This window comes from Dromaius novaehollandiae, chromosome 2 (assembly GCF_036370855.1).
Source record: "Dromaius novaehollandiae isolate bDroNov1 chromosome 2, bDroNov1.hap1, whole genome shotgun sequence".
Lineage (NCBI taxonomy): Eukaryota > Metazoa > Chordata > Aves > Casuariiformes > Dromaiidae > Dromaius > Dromaius novaehollandiae.
Window position 1 is genome coordinate 126,542,930 of NC_088099.1, and position 17,762 is coordinate 126,560,691.

At 41.2% G+C, this 17,762-nt stretch overlaps 1 protein-coding gene across 5 annotated transcripts in view; it reads right to left on the minus strand.

Annotated features, from left to right (window-relative positions):
• ZFHX4 (zinc finger homeobox 4) overlaps positions 1–16,322 on the minus strand; it is a 150,375-nt gene extending 134,053 nt beyond the window's left edge. For 4 of the 5 annotated variants that reach the window (XM_026115176.2, XM_026115177.2, XM_026115175.2 and 1 more), the window contains exon 1: positions 15,884–16,322. The gene's annotated coding sequence lies outside the window, so the exon portion shown is untranslated. Of the gene's footprint in view, positions 1–13,585; positions 14,111–15,883 lie in introns of those variants that run through there. The other variant, XM_026115172.2, reaches the window with a different exon arrangement.
• Positions 16,323–17,762: the final 1,440 nt, after the last annotated feature.

Below are 17,762 nucleotides of genomic sequence, written 5' to 3' on the forward strand. Positions count from 1 at the left end.
CATCTCAAAACCAACTCTGAAATAAATGCTATAGTCTTTTTTTTTTTTTTTGGTCCAATAGTAATTTCCTTGCATGCTAACAATGCTGTAATTATCTTTTTCAAAGTTATCACAAGTCAGGTACTCAAGCAAACATTCCAGTTCTTGGAGATACACTACAAATCCAGATGACTTCAGAAAAAGTCTTGATGAAAATGAAAAATAAAAAATTGTGTCTTTGAGCACATCTACAAGGAGCGTGTAAGAGTTTTCTAATTTTGCATCTACAAAATAAAGCTGTGGGTATTATAAGTCATGCTAAACGTTAAAATATTACTTTGTATTAAAATCAGCACGGTCAGTGAAAATATAGGATGTTTTTTAAACAGTTTAGTTATCAATAAAGGATTTGCTTTTTCTAGAATATTATCATGGCAAATTTGTTTTGTATTGCCAAGATCAGCTGGGCATTTTGTTTTTATTATGCATAGTCTTTTGTCATTTTTTGCACTGTAAGTTAATTTGACTGTTGTGCATAAGTGAAGTGAGCAATTCAGTAATTAACTTTTGTGTTTTAAAATGTATGAACTTTAATTAGATTTCATTATAAACAAACAAATGTCAGCCATAATTATAAGCTCCTTGGTTTAACCACATATTATCCCTTTTCAAACAAACTTGATGTCAGACAAATTAAAATCAAGCAGCCAGCAATTTTGAGTTGAATTTTACATGATCTGCCAGTAACCTGATTACTTGAACTTCAATATCATTACAGGAAAAGTATTTCAGGAAAAATAATTACAAGAATTCCAACAGGAGACAAGCTTAATTGTATTGATTCAAAAGATGCATGCATATAGGAACCATGTTGAAGGAATAATGTTATCTAAAATCTACAGTTACTATTAAAATGATACTGTCTGGCATGAAAAAGGCAATCCGAGATTGGTGTCTTGAAAAGCAGAGATATAAAACTAACTGAAATAATTATCTTTACCCCATTATACTTTAAGCAACAAAATATCAATGTGGAACAACTTCAAGGCATGAAGGTTTGCAGGTTTATTTACTGACTGGTGTAACTATTAGTACCAGGAACAAGTGGAGCTGTCAGGACATAATGAAGGTAAATGATTAGTTAGCACAGAGACTGAGCTCTTCTTCAATGCAATAAGAGTTAATTAAAGTTTACCACCAAACATCAACCAAAGCAGGATGTTGATCAGGTTTCAGCATTAAGTGCAAACAGACAATGGTTGGCAGCAATTAGTGCAGCTATCAAATGACATGCAATGATAATTATACATTTAAAACAGCTAAAGGGCTTGTGGAGGGGAGGGAAGAATCTCATCAGCTTCTTTGACTACATACAGTCGAAGTGCAGGAAACAGGTATCAGATATTTCACTTCAATACTGTAAATCAATAGAATTTAAAAAAAAAAGTTGTACAAGCACATTATCTGAAAGAGGACAATCCACCGTACACAAAATGGAAGAAATCTTCAGATGACTCCTAACAAAGATAAGTACTAGTTAGATTAAATAAATTACTTTGCTGCTGCCACTCACACTGACACGCATAAATAGCAAAGTGTTTGAGGTTTAAAGGCTAGTGGCTGCAGCTTTACTACAAATTTCTATGCCAGACTCAAGGTTACCTGCTATCTTTAGTCCCTGTGGCCATGTTCATAGCACGAGAAGGCCCAGAAGGACCAGGGGCCTGAAGCCTGTGACCACAAAAGGGAGGCTCATATGCTAGCTGCAAGCCGGCTGCGAGGGAGCCTGGGCTTACCAGAGGCGATTACCTGGTATCTGAAGCACAGCCTAAGGCACTTCAACACATCCGCTCCTCTCCACCCCCTCCGAGCAGCATATGCCTGAAGTTCTGCCTGCTCCCAAACTTATGCCCAACTTTTGGAAAAGAAAAAAGGAACGGAGGGCTGGACCAGCCGCTTTCCACAATGGACAAATGCTATGCAATGCACGGTACCTACGCGGGCGCGCTAATAACCTGGAATGCACCAAGGACCCCTTGGTCCTTCTCTGCTGCCCCTCCGATCGGTCATGAAGGCCTCACGCTCAGCCAGGGTAGTGGTGGCAGCTACCAATCAGTGACACAATGGAGCTGGCACCAAACTTAACTTTGATCTCCACTTCCATTAAAAATGCAAAGGAAAGATGATAAACTTGTGGCAGCACCTCTCTAACAACGTGAGGTTAAGGAAAAATTCCTTTCAGCTCAAAGCTGGCAGGCTGCTACACCACCTCAGCATGAAGCTTGGATCCTGTGAAGTGAAAACAGCCCCAGTTCTGCACTCTCAAATGCATGGGAAGGACAGTAAAACAGGTAACTCTCCCTCCAATGGCCAGCAGCCATCATTAACTGGTACAGCCAGACGGACAAGCATCTACACATGTCTAATACTCAGACAATTCCTCGGTGAACTCCCCACATCCTGGAGATGGAATAACTCACCCTCTCTCCGGTTGTGCTGAAATAGTGCAGGTAATGTGATTCCCTGGTTAAACACTTACGCACTTTGATATCAGCTGAATAGGCCAAACAAGTGTGATCCCCACCTCAAATAAATCAAAATTTCTTCAGAATTTTTATAGAAGTCATAGTGGCAAAACCACCCTGCTCTTCCCAGCTATTTAACAGGAAGGAGAGAGAATAGGCTTACCAAAAGACAAGAACTAGCAGATTTCCAAGAAAGCTAAGCTATGACAAATTAAAAACTGATGATGAGAGGGGAAAAGGGGTTAGGCAGTAGAACTCATTGCTGCAGGAAACCATTGAGATGAATTTTCTGAGGTTAAAAAAAGAGAATGGAAATTGGCTGCCAAAAGTATCCAGAGTTATTGTAATGAATGTGAAAAAAAAAATTGTAAGGGATATTAAACCTTGCTCTTCAGGGGTCTAAAAAATTTGCATTTGCAATCACAGCAAGGCAGGCACATACAGTAGCTTATCCCTCATCTGCCTACTGTGATATTCTTCAGAAGCATCTTGTACAGACCGGTTAAACAGAGAAGAGGGTAACTAGACCAGAGTCCCAATTTGGAAATCAGTATGTTCCTACAGTATGAATTACATCTTCTGAGTAAAGAAATGCCTACAGCGGGGAAACTGCCCTTAGCTTTTATTTGAGCTAACCCATGCAAAAATACCAACAGCACTGGTTGGTATTTAAATAAGTTGTATTCCAGTGCATTCTATGTCAAATTTGGAAAACCCTCTTTTAAGATTTTGAAGATCACATTTATTTTAAAGGCGCTATTTTTTTTTGCTATAACCAGACCCACATACATATGCAAAACACATTAAGATGGGTTTTGTTAAAATGTTGGCTACCAATTGTAATTTCTACTGGAATGTGTATAAATTCACATCGCTAAAATTATTTTAACAAAATGTCCTACTGTTTTGCATAGTTACTGAGCTGCAGCCTAGAGCAGCTCTACAGATTTTTTTTTTCCGCTAACAAACCTCATTTTCCCAACTAATTCTGTTATGCTAGGGATTTGTGCACAGAGTTGGCTAATCCCAGTATTTCCCTAGAGCTGCATCTAAGATATGGCCCACTCCTAGCACAAAAGTGTCTCCAAAAGCCCTTTCGCCCCCTTCAGCACTGATACACTCATTGGTCCTGACATTTTCACTTCAGCCATGACAAATGAGCTGATGGCTGTGATCAGATTGCACACGAGGACTGCTTTATCAAAGACGTATCATTAACTCTCATCACTGTCTTCCATTATGACTCTTTTGGTCAAATCTGTTGTGAAAATGCAAGTCGGTTTAAAAACATACCGTAGGCATAGCAGCAAACAAACTTCATTAAAAAGCAGAAAAGAAAACCAGACTCAGATAGGATCAGAAAGAGACTAGCGTTAACTAAATGTTTCTCTGGGGATTTAAGTAACTGTACTCAACCTCTGCCCCAGTGCAAACACGGCAGTTGACCGTCTTCTAAAGGTCCCTTCCCCCATCGCGGATTGCTAGCACTACTTTGCCTTTTTTAGAGAAACAAAAATAAAGCAACAGCAATCAAATATGCCTAAAAACTAAGTCAACCTTTTTCTTTCCTTTTTTTTTTGTCTCAAAACTATTTTGCATTTTTGTGTGTCTACATTTATCAAAATTTTTTTAATGAATTCCTTAAAGAATATAAAATATTCACTTGAATTGCAGCCACATAATCATACCGTTTTCTGACTCACATTAAAAACACTAGCATAAAACACTATCTGAAACAGAAATCTCTCAGTTCACTATGTATACTGCAACCTTTCTGTCAAGTTAGAACCTAAGTTCCTGCTGCATAGTTCTTGTTACATCTAGAGGGTTTACAAAGCATATATTTGTTGTAACCTCTTCTAGTAATTCATCTGAGAATACACATCCAGACAGAGTCAACTGTAACACAACAGATCTTGGGAATGGAGGTCATGCTTTGAAATAAAGTGCTATTCACTTTTGGACCATGCAAGAAGCTCTTTATTCCTGTTCTTATTGGCATCAGTTCCCCCTTACCAGAGCAAGAACAAAGCCAAGTGCTCGTGTGAGGTTTATGAATAAATCAGAGGTGAGCCACTTTAAGTGCTGCCCATGATTTCCTTGTTGACAGTGAGCACTTAAACAGGCCTCTATGACCAGCAACTCCTGGCAAACCTTAATGGCTTCTAATCTGTACCCTGCTTCTTTTCAGGAAAGAAGTGACCCACCCCAATTTTTCTCAAGTCTTCACCTTTCGGGCAACTATTGTCCCACCTTTTCAGAAATTCGCATTGAGGGACTGTCCCATTTCAGTGCCAAGTTTTCATGTAACGCACAACATAAAAATCACCATTTTCTTCATAGAAAACAAATGACAGCTAATAAAATATTATGCCATGCAGCCTAAGTAATTCCCAGACAAACCATTACACAATTCAGCATTTGTTCAAATTGCATAGATTTTCAAATGAACCTAAAATATTTCTAATATATTTGCTTCCAATTGTTACAATCATGTAAAAAATATGCTGAGAGCAAATTCAAGCCATTTATACAGCTATAACTGAAACCAGGAATGTCTGTACTTCCCTGCTATTATATGTATTTTTTAAAAAAAAATCAAACAGCCTTAAAAAGTTGCTTTTAAATAACGATAACATTGCAAAACAGACTGATAGATATGAGTAAACTCAGAGCTAGGCCAAGGAGCTCTGGTCCAAAAACATTATCATTCGCATCCAATTGTGGCAAGAAGCTAGGTGTTTCAGTACGTGCGTCTTTGATACACAAAACCACTCACAGACCTATGCTGTTCAGCATTAAAGCAGCAGTCTGTCTGGAGAATAAATTTCAAAATGCAACAAAATCCTTTGCTTTTAAGATTTTTTTCCCCCCTTCTGGATGTGTCATAATCTCCAGATGGTTGAATTTACTCTGTAGTAGCTGAGTTATTGTTACACTCCCTGTTTCTGCTATATTTAAATACTAACATTTTTGACTCCATTGTATCTGGTTGCCTTTCCACCCACTCGGGAGAAGTTGTGACCGCATGGCTCTGCCTTGTCATTTCAGAAAGTGCTCCCAGCAGGGCCGGGGCCGGGGCCGGCCGGCCGGCTGCGCGCATGCTGCCCGCCAACGCTGACCTGCTGCTTGAATTGCAGCTGGTGCCTCAGTAGATGGCACTCTTCTGTGCGAGGGCCCGATCCAAAGCCAGGGGGATCGATGAGACGGCACTGGACTTCGGACGAGGCCCTAGATCAGAACTGGAAACTGCAGCAGTGCTGGGGAAGCCATCCACCAAGCAAGAGATAAATCCAAGGGCCTGACCACTTGTGACTGCTAAAACTCCAGCGATGCTTCTCACCAGAGCTGAAACGCCGGTCCTAGCGCACCGGCTGAGTACCCATCGGGAAATTGTATTTTGTTTCCTTACAGCAATCAGTTGCTCCTGCTGGATAAAGTCCTTAACCATACAGCCGTCCTGCTGCAGACTCGCTCGTGGCCGTTTGTGTCCGGGGTGACACTTCCCACCCCAGAGATGGCTGCATTTCAATGACATGCGACGGGATTTTTTTGTGAGCGGTTCATAAAACTCAAAGGAATTCGGGGCGGGGGGGGGGGGGGGGAGGACATTTGCCAGGTAGCTCAGTAGTTTCTTTTAGAAATGTTACATTGTCTTTATTTTAAACCTTCAGTGCTGCAAACTAAATCAATGTCTGTATTTCAATATAAAAAAATACAAAAGGACCACAGCGAAACCCACGGGAATAAATTCCCTGTTTAAGGAGCTACTTTTGACTCAGAGCCTTATTTTCTGGCGTGGGGAAGTGCTAGGCATTAAATAAGGACAAACTCTCATTAGAAGGTGGACAGCCATGGCTCCTCACACCCAAAAACCTCCTGTTTTTGAAACTGTCACGTAACGCTTGGAAAAGCTGAGGATTTTTTTCTCTCTTCTTAGGAAAGCCCTCAGAATATCAAAACCAGAAGGATCCTCCCCAACAAGTGAAGGGAAAGGAGGAAGTTGTGGTTTTTGTTTTCTTCAAAGAGAAAACATGCTGATCTGTTACACTACCATCTTCTGGAACAAGTGTGAAAATAACTGGGATTACTCCAGCTTTCCATCAGCATCCCAAACGTTGCAGCGTTCCTGGTGACAGGTGCCTTGTCACCTCAGATTAGGTGGATTTCTCTCTGAGGGAGCCTCGGCGTCAAAATGGGGAGGAGCGAGCCCTCAGCAGCCTCTGCTCCCAGGCCCTCTGCTCTGCTGCCAGCTGGGGAGGGGGCACAATCGCCCCCATCGGTTGCTCTGTCACATCCCTCCCGGACCCTGTGGTGCTGCTACGCTGAGCACATCATCCTTGTAAATGGGAAGGGTCGTTCAAAAAGGGGAGATGAAACCTTTTAAATATGATTTTTACGGGAGTATTTTCAAACGGGAGCTGAAGGCCTGATTAATTTTCTATCTATATCAAAACTGTATCTCTTGCCAGTTTTACACCCGTGTAACTCCCCTTATTTCAGATCAGTTGTTAATTTGGTCTGGGGTGAATAGGAGGAATCAGGCTCTCATTTCTTGGGGGTTTTTGTGCCCTAGGTTCACATCAACAGAGGCATTTCATAAGGATTTCTTTGTTTTAGCAGCAGAATATTTCTCTGTTTATATGCAGCTTTAGATATGTGTGTGCATCATTTGGTCTGCAGACACCATTGCAGCCTAGATGGTAAATGTTTGTTTTCAGAGTCACCATGGTCTATCATGTACATATAGCCTTTAGTTTGTGAACTATTGACCTGAAGGACTATAACACCTACTTAGGAGCTGGTACAGCCTATCAGATCAGGGTGAGTGCCAAAAGCATGCTAGGTCTGTCTCTAAAAAAAATCCAGTTTCTAAGAATATTTAAAATTGTTCTCCAAAGTACCAAATGCAAAGAAACTACATTTTGGACAAATTGCTTTCTAAACTTCTCTCTTTCTCTCTCTCTTTTTTTTTTTCCTTAAATTCAAAGCTGGTTCTGAGTAATGTGAACATAAAAAAGAGTGTCTGAATATGGTAAACTTTTATTTAGCCTATAAAACTTGGTTAAACCATGCCTTGGAATATTTTGTCTAAACAGAAAAAGGCATTCTACAATAGGAGTGCCACATTTTGCCTGGTACAAACTTTGCAGTTTGGAGTTCTTGAAAAACTGGAGTTATAATGAAAATACTAGTATCAAAGTGCTATAGAGTGACGATTAAGAAGAAAAAGGAATACAGTAACGTATAGTAAAGGCCAAATCCTGCTGTCCTCATTTATGCAAAACAAGTTTATCTCTACAATTCTGCTGAATCCTACTATCAGTGATGTGTGTACCATCCTCTTTGTAGGGGCTGGCAGGGGCAGGAGGGACACCACCACCACCACCACCACCACCCAAACAAAACCTACTAGGTTTGTTTTACCTACTAGGTAAACACAACTGTCAAAAGATAGTTTTTTAAAAAAAAAAAAAAGTTTCCTCTGTCTATGCATCTGTTCATGTAAACATGTTCTGCATTACATCTTATTCGGCAAAATCCTGAATCTCAGTATCTAAATGTTCTGGGTTTCTGCCCATTCAGTAAGAATGCAGACATCACATAAGTTATTATTAACCCATGTGTTATCCAGTTCTACAGTGGCTGGAACATTGCCAGAGACAACACATGGTGCTTGGTTAACAATATTTTAAAATATAAATGAATTTATTTTTTAAATTAACACATTTTTTCTTATGGAAATACACTAATAAGCTGTTCCCAGAATGAAAGAATATCTCATAGGCATGTCTGTTGTTCCTTTAAAAGAAGTTTTAAGGAATTTCATAAAGTTAACAGTAAAACATTCTCAAAGCCTTTAGGAGGTCTCTAACTTTGTCTAAAAAGCAAGAATCTTTGTGACTTTATTATTCCTAAGCACTTCCTACATTTGCAGTTTTGCTTAATTTATCCCTAAGTTATTTCAATTTCTTAGAGGCATCTCTAGCTATTTAAGTATTATCAAATCAAGTCCTACACTGAACTAACAAGCATTTACAAAATAAACGTTCTGCAAACTAACAACCGCCCCCCCCAACAAGTTAATATTTAGTCTAACTACCAACAGCTTTCCACAGTAGCTCTAAATTGGTAATTATGTTGATCTGAAAAAAAGAACCTATTTAATATACATACATACATACATACATACATACAAACAAATAATTATCCACACAGCATTTGATTTACATACATACAAAAGAACCACTTCCCACTTTCAAAAGTGGCTCAACACTTATGGTATTTTAACTGCCCTAATTACTGTTGAGAGAACATAATTAGAAGCACTGATCACATTGTCAACAGCTAACCAGTTGCAGCCCTGTCTCGGGGCCTGATCCTGCTCTGGCTGCAGGCGGTGGGGCCAGTCTTGCCTGCAGAAGAGCAGCCAGAGCCCTTCTCGCCACCTGAACCTACCGTAAATATTTTAAACAACCTGAGTGCACTGATAGAGTCTCGCCAGAAACCCCACTCATTACGTGCAGATATTAATTTCTATTGCAGTAAGCTTTCTCTGCTTCAAAAGCCGAACTGAGAGAGTAATTTTTTCCCCAGAAAGGCTTATATACCACTTAAACACTTAGCACTGAGTCAGAATTCATAACTTTTTCCAAAGAGAAATAGTTTAATAATTAAAACAGATATTGACTAAATCCTGCTTCCTTAAATACCAAACTTTATTAGATTATTATGCGTTGATGCATAATTTCCATTGGCAACTTTCAAAATAACTCCTTCGCTCCCTGTCGGCCCCCCTCCCCTCTTCTCTTTTCCCCCAAGCAAAGTACTGGGAAGCCTTGATACCCAATAGTCAATATTTGGTTTGTCTGTCATGTTCCGGGAACTCTTCTACATACAAACCTGTGTTTATCATCCTTTCACTGCACTATTCTCACACATATTACTTCACATGATGATGGAAAGTCGGGACATCTTATAAAGTTGCTGAAATCCGAGCTTCTGCTTGTTTTCTCAACTCTTGGACAAACATAACTTTAGGGAGAGCTGAACATAGGCATAAAGAAAGAGAAGCCTGCATTTTCATCTTCCTTTCATCTCAGTCATTCAGTCAACCATTCAGTGCCCTATTCAACAGAGCTTTTCATTATGCAAAAAAATGCTAATCCTTTTCCGATGCTTTCACACTTGTATAAACCCCCATTCCTTCGACTGAAAAGCAATTATATCAGTTTACCTTTCTGTCAAAAACAGGATTAATATTCCAATACTAGAATCTCCTTTATTTCCCTATCTTTTGCTTTAGGAAACTAGAGATTATTAGTGGAGGTATTCCTCAGAGCAAGACTACATTATTTTAAATATGATTATTTTAGCCAAAGAAAGAGGGAAGGAGGGGGAGGAGGGAGAGCAAAACTTCAGTTGCTGCGGAAACTCTTTTCGGTGACAGAACTGACCTTCCCTTTGCAGAGGCCTGAATAGAATGAGCCTCACTCTGGTCTATTAATCAGAAACAAATTATGAAAGAATGTGGCTGGACTGGTTGACACTATCCTGTCTTGGGAGACTCAGTAACAGCCTAGTAACAATGTCCGCTTCATGGGTAATGAACAGCCATGACAAATGGGGCAGAGAAACTATTTATTTGCATATGCAAATTCTCACACAAGGGAAACATGTACAAACAAGTGTCATTGTAAGGTGGATTAGGCAAACAACGCTTTCTTTTTAGGACATTCTGCAGCCCAGAACATTAGTCAGCACAATTAAACCAGTCTCCATGGAGACTAATGAAATTTCACCATGGTATGAGTTAAATTAGATAGCTAGTTATGTGTTTTCACAATCCAACTTGAAATCCATTATTGTTTCAGAACAATACAGCAATTGTGCCGGGCTGATCTTTGCCAGCTCAACAAGCTCCTAAGTTGACAATTTGCATATGTTAATATAATTAAGCACTAATTACATGAAACTTGTACATATTCACATGCACTTTCCCTGGGCGCTTCTCAGTTTGAACCTTAGCCAAGTCTTTAACCCTTTGAATGAATTTGGAGCAGCAAAGCTCTGCCTTCTGGGTACAGCCCCAAGGCAGATGCAGAAAAGCTCTTAATTTATAAACACAAAGCTTAACCTGGCTTCTCATATTTCTATCAACAAGACTAGAAAATATTTTTGTGTGTGCTGGGGTAGGAGAAAGGGGCGGGGGGGGGGAGGGTTGGAGGTTCTTCAGAGACCCAGCTCTGGTACCTTTTTGCATAGGAAAACATAAACATTTACCCACGTAACATGTTACAAACACATGTATTGCCATTGTCACTGATTCCCCAAGATCTGAATTGTCAAAAACTAGACTGGGTTTCATGTCAGTGCTCTCAGAGCCACAAAAATGGGAAGGAGAAAGGGAAGAAAAAGAGCAAGCAGTAACTAATGAGCTTTACATAAATATATGCAGAGGCAATTAAACAGTGTTAATTACTATGACAGCAGTTAATTGAATATAATTAGATATTTTAAGCTACTGACTAAGGCATAGTTAAGATTAATTTTATTGAGATTAATTGTAAATAAGAATAGATTAACTGTGTGTTTTGACAGGCATAAAAAGTAGTTCTGCAAATTAACTAGGAGAGCAGAAACTAGCACAAAAATCATATATTATTTTAATGTCACACCTCAGAATCATCTGCTCAATAAACATGACTTTTCAAACCCAAACAGACAGGAATCTTGAAGAAAAACAAACAGCTTGCAGAGATTAAAGAGCCTTTTGTCCTTTTTCATGTGCATTTCTTTTAGCAGACTAAATTAAGCGAGTCTGGTGTACGTTTTTAGGAAGGAACATTTCACACTGAATGGAAAAAATGTTCTATCACATATGAAATTCATGCAGCTGTGCGGAACTTGGTCCAGATGGTCTAAGACTATAAAACAACACTAAATGATAGACAGTAGGGCCTTCCCAAGATTATGTGATAAACTCACAACCTCATATTTTGACCTAAATTCTCTGTCATGTATTGTTTCCTTCCAGATCAGATAGCTCCATTTTAATTTTTAACTGATCGTGAATATTCAAAGGAAACTCTTAATAAACATTGCTGATAAGCATCTAAGTAGAAATCATAAAATATTTACAAAATGTCCCTTAGCTTCATTAAAACACTGCTGAATCCTAAGTGCAGAAACAGTGCCCTGGCTTTCCCAGCAATACTCAACTGTTCACACCACTTAGCTTAAATAGGTAAAAATTCCTGGTTTTAAACATCCTTCAAAGAAAATCCCAAACACATTCTACCAGCAGATTAACTCATGCATGCTGTTTAAGAAAATTAACAACAAGGCTGAAGAATGCTGAACAAATCACTAATAAGAAAGGAGCTTCAATTGATTTTGAAATAAATCAATATGTGATTAACACAATATTTTTAAAGCAGTAGAATGTATATATATTATATAAACATATATATTATATTTTCAATACCTTTTTAGCTCTTAATCGAACAAGGGCTTTACAACAGTGAGCATGTTCCTATATTGACTATCAACTTCTTTGGAATACCTTTAGTCTTTTATAACGAAAATCCAAAAAACGGTCTGTGAAACAAGCCTACAACAAGCCATTCTGCAGTGAAAGATTTTAAATCATCCAGCCTCTTCTAATAGACTTGAGACTTATTGAGGTAGAAACCATAAAAAATGAAGAAGGGAAATTTAATCCCTGAAATATTGATTTGCACATTAATATCATATAGGCAGAGGGCAATTTGGCTTCATGGAAATGACACATTGTCGACCCTTGGTGAAGTCAGAGCCAATCTAACTGCTGAACATGTCTGAATCTCAAGAGTTATTAAGGGCTTCCCTTCTTGCCTTTATGACTTTTCTTCAGCCTACCAATGCAATCTTAAATGTATTATCTTTAAGAAATAATTGTAAAACCTCAGGGGTTTTCCAGTTAATGGAAGGGAGGCTAAACCACATCAGATTCTGAAATGCAACATTAAACCCTTCCAATCAACAAAACCACCTCAATTCTCATCCATCCAGTGCAGGATCTAATATTGTTATTAGAGATAATCAAATTTCATTGTGTAAATTTAGGCTCATGGTCAGAATGGAAGCAGTAAATTCTGCAATATTAAACAGTGATTTTTCTCGGCCCCCTTTATATGTTCTTTGCTGGTGCAGCATCTTCACAAATAAACCTAAACTATTCAAAAATCTAGGAATAAAAAACGTGTCCCTATTCTAAGAGATGTACGTAATGAGATTTATCATCTCTACAGCTTTCTTTTAGTTTTACCTTGATCTAGCGGACGAGTTTCATTTTAGAGAATAATAAACCAGTATCACTGCATAAACCAAACAGCAGGTACTATTACTGTGACTTACACAGATGGTTTACCTGACCTTTCTTTGTTCCTTGGGTAGGTTTCACTTTTGCAGATTTACGACTTTTCCTTCTATATTTCATTGACCCTCTATGTTCATTATCATAAAAATGAAAACTATTGAATACATGTTTATGTTGACGAAGTCCAAAAAGCCCACAACTAGAGGATAAAGAGATGTTACAATGCAGTGTGTGGATCACTAGATCGTACACTATAAATATTCAAGCACAGATAGCACGAATAACTGAATAATCCTGGTGAGCCCCAGCTCTGGAGCCAGGTGCAAGAGGTTAAAACAGCTGGCTAGCCATCTTTTATTTTTGTGTGCCTTCCTACCGACTGAAACCGCAAACCCTGAAAACCAGCAGATATTCCCTCAAGGTTGATTGTCTGGTTTTTTTTCATTTCAACCAGTTTAGTAGGCTCCCTAGGTCGAGAAAAGAGAGAAACTCCTTAAATACAGTCAGTTGAATAGAAAGTGGAGCAATGATGATTAAGGCTCTCTTCTCCCTCCCCCCCAACCTTCAACCCCCCGTATATTTCAATAATCTTCTTTGTGCACCTTCCATTCCAGATGTTTGTATTCCTTATTTCAAAGAAAAGCACTCCGGCTCATTCTGTCAGTTTTGCCAGCAAATATAAAGTAAAACAAGTGTTGATGGCACTGAGAGTGTTACATACCCAGGCTGTGTTTTTGCATTGCTCTCAATGGAAGCGATCGATGCCCATGTCACAGTCGCGTCCCAATCGCAGCCAAGTCTCTGCCTCAATCTAACCAACAACAGGCAGGGCTGCAAAAGCTTCGCACTACCTCTTCCATCCATCCACCACCAAACTAAAAATACAAGGCTACATAGGATCTTTTTAAACGCTCCAGTACCGCTGCTAAGGATCGAGCCACTGAAAATCCAGGGAAAACATAATTGAAAAAAAAAATACACCACCAAAAAAAATCCTCACAGCAACCACCCCAAAAGCACCCGAGCCCTCTCTTTCCACTCTCCTTCTCTCTCTCCTCCTGCCAACTACACAATCCTCGATTAAAGGTTAATAAAAAGAAAATTAAAAAAAATGTGGAGAACGGAATGGAGCCGAGGAAATACAACTGTCAGAAAACGGGATGGTCAGACTTCCTGAGCGAACCTGCCTGTGTCTGGCTTAATGTAAATCCACCATCTTCAGCCTGGCAAGTTGTCTTTTGGTTGTTGGGTTTTTTTTTTTTTTTTTTTTTGGTGGGGAGGGGGGTGTTATGTTTGCGATCTCTGCCTTGGTACCTAAGGAGGAAGAGGAGGAGGAGGGTGTGTTATTGAATGGTGGCTAAAGCCTCCTCGGGACGGCGCTGAGGTGAAGCAGGCTGAACCCGACTGATGTGCCTCCTCTCTCGGTTGGACCCAGTGCCCTAAGCAGCCGAGGAGAGACCCCCGGCCGCCCGGCTCGCAGGTAACAAAAGAAATACCAACACGGGCATTTTCTGCTGCTGCTGCTGGGGAGGCCGGGGCGGGGGGGGGGGGGGGGTTTGGGGATGCGGCAGGGGAGGAGTGGAGGGGAACCGCCGTAAGTTGGCATCGGATGGGGGGAAAGTTTATTAGCATTTTTGCAGGAAATTTCATGTCAGGCAGGAGGGGGAAGCAGGGACGCGTCTGCCATTAGCCGCCGTGATGGGAAGGGATGCACTTGATTCTGGCACGAGCAGTTAGACAGAGCAGGAACCGAACTGCATTCTCGCTGTTTGTGGGCTTTTTTTTTTTCCTACGGTGGTTGCTTTTTTTTTTAACATCTTATTCCTCGGTTAAAAAAAAGACATTTGTCCCGTAAAACAACTGCCCCCCCCCCCGCCCCCGCTTCAGAAATCTCAGGAAGGCTGCGCCCGAAAGAGCCCCGGAGCCTCCCCGCGGGGAGCCTTTGCCGTGCCCGGGGCCGGCCAGGATGCCGGCAGGGGCCGGGCAGCGCCGCAGGCAGCGGCCGCCCGCGCATCGCCGGCGGCGGGGCCGCGCCGCCTCCCCGCGCCGCGCAGCGCCGCGCAGCTGACACAGGCAGGGCGCGCTCCTAACGGGCTCCTCCGCCTGCTGCTGCCAGGGACGGCAGCCAGCGGCGCGGTCCCCCTGCGCGCATACACACACACCCGCGCCCGCGCAGCCGCCCCCTCTTCCGCTCCTGAGAAACCTACCTGCGATATATAAAGAAAGGGGGGGGGACAGGGGAAAAAAGCACCCCACACCTTCCCCTGCACACACGCACGCCAGGGTCCCCATTGCCCTGCTGGCATCCCCCCCCCGGCTGAAAGCGAAAGTTTGGGAGGCCGGGGGGGGGGGAGGTGGGGGGGAGAGGAAGGAGGGTGGGAGAGCGGCAAGCGCCTGCAAAAAGCACCTCAAAGTTTTGGGGGGCTCGAGCTGCCGCCCAGCAGTGCGGGCTCTGGAGGGGCTGGCAAGCGGCGACTTCTGACAGCCGTGACGGCTTCCCTAATCTGACAGTAATTTTTCCCCCGAGCTCCCTAAAAAAAAAAAGAGCAAAATAAAAAGTGGGGGGACCCCCCAAAACCTCTTCGGCAAAATGAGCAGGGTCCTCCACTTAATCCGAAAGTTACCGCCCGAAAGAAAAAAAAAGATCCAAAACAAAACAAAAAAAAATACCCAAACAAAACGTAACCCCCGGAATAAAAGAGAGAGAGAGAGAGAAAGAGGAGAGAGAGAAAAAGCAGCCCCTCCTCCCCATATGAGAGCAAATACTGTACCTAAAAATGGGGAAACAGGCAGAAAAAGGGGGGAGAGAGAGAGGGGAGAGATACATGGGATCTGAGGATGTGAGTGTGTGTGTGTGTATGTGAGAGAGAGAGAAAGAGGCACAGAGAGAGGGAGAGAGAGAGAGAGAGAGTGCGAGAGCGAAATATCAAAGATTGTGCAAGATCAGCCTGGAAAGATAATCGATACTCGACCTAAATTTAACACAAACTACTCAATAAAAGTTAAAGAAAAAACTTACTTTCCATTTCCCCTCGCAGTTCCTACTGGATCTTCGCCTCTTTTTTTTTGTTTTGCTTTATTTACTTAACAGCTGATCACATCCAAGTAAACGAGAGAAGGTTCATTAAAAAAATAATAAAAAAAAATAATCCTCCAACTTTATTGGGTGAAAATAAAAATGATTGAACAAGAAGTGGGGGGCATGGAGCGGTCCTTTGGGGTCCGGGAGTTGTTAAAGCATGTGCCGACCGCGGTCTCGCTGTTTGGTTGTGAAGGGGTTGGGAAAAGGAGGAAAGGAAATGAAAATCCGATATGTCTTTATTCTGCTAATTATTATCGTTTTAGCCCTGTTTAAAAAAATGGCTGATTAAGTTGAGTGCGCATGTCTTTGTGTGTCTATTCCCGATATGCACTCTGGGAATGAGAGAGAGAGAGAGAGAGAGAGGGGAGAGAGAGAGAGAGAGAGAGAGAGAGAGAGAGAGAGAGGGCGAGGGCGAGGGAGAGGGAGCGACGAGGGACGAGGGGGAGAGGGAGCGGTGTAATTAGTGAGGTGATCAACATTCTCCGGGCTGCAAATGACGCGCAGCCCCGGAGCCGGCGGAGTCGGAGCTGCCGCGGCTGCCGGGGACTCGCAGGGGCTGCGGGAGCCCCAGAGCCAGCCCGGAGAAGAAGGGGCAGCAGAAAGGAGCTCGTGGATACAAACAGAAGTCTGCAAACTTCATTAGTAACACAGACACACACACAGAGACGCACGGAGTAGATGGATAGGGAAAATTAAAAAAAAAAAAAAAAAAAAAAAAGGAAGGGGGGTTGCTCTTTTAACTGCTTGGGAACTTAAAAGAAATGGGTGCAAATTAATTATTCCACCAGGGAGATATTTCTTTCTGTCTGTCTGTCTTTCTGTCTTCCTCTTTTCCTCTTTTAATGGTCATTTAATGAAAAATATATGTTTGGAGCATAATGCATGCATGACACCCCCGTAAAAGGAAACACAGTATATCTAAGATAGGGGATATCCTCTTACACAGAGATAAAGAGGGATTTATTTACACTCATACACGCGCGTGGACCCACATCCTATGTTATATTTACACATCTATTCAAACGCTACACATACACACACAGCCACGCAAAACATTGCACACTTTGTATGATGTCTGCCATGTAATTGCTTGGAGAAATCAGCAAAGTAAAAAGCAAAGCCTAACGGACTATAGAATACCAACTGTAAACAGCCTTATCAAAATGAGGTAAATATCAGCCCAGGGAAAGAGTCTCTTTGCATATGATATGTGTCATGCACAAACATGCATCGTCTTCCACTTTCCCTACAAGTATTGATATTTTATTAATATTTTATCTACCATATTTTAGCAGACACCTTTCATTCTTGGGGGGGGATTTATTATGATGAAAACTAGGGTAAAATGTACAGTTGTCATTATAAATCGGAATCTTTTACAAATATTTTCCTGTGTGGGATTTAAGAAGATTGCTTCTCATTTGAAAATCTAATTATCTTAACCTAATACTGCAGATGTGAATATGACTGACACTTTCATTAAAAGATAATTAACTAAAACTAGGAATAGACATACTTTAAAATACCCCCTACTGAAGATAAAAACATGACTATTCAAAGAGCATCTGAATACACCGCAGGAACATGTGCAGATTTTTGATAATGCTATTCCAGAAATGGGTATACCAGAAATGGTCACTAAGTCACAGTTACACACAAGGGATATTTACAGTACCAAGGACCCTGCGCAGGTGAACCATAACCTTAGAGCTGATATGCCTTTGAAGTTCGTGATTCCTGGGATACACGTCAAAACCCTGTCTTAGGCCTTAAGCAACAAATACCAGCAGGAAGGTTTTATCACGACCCTCCATTA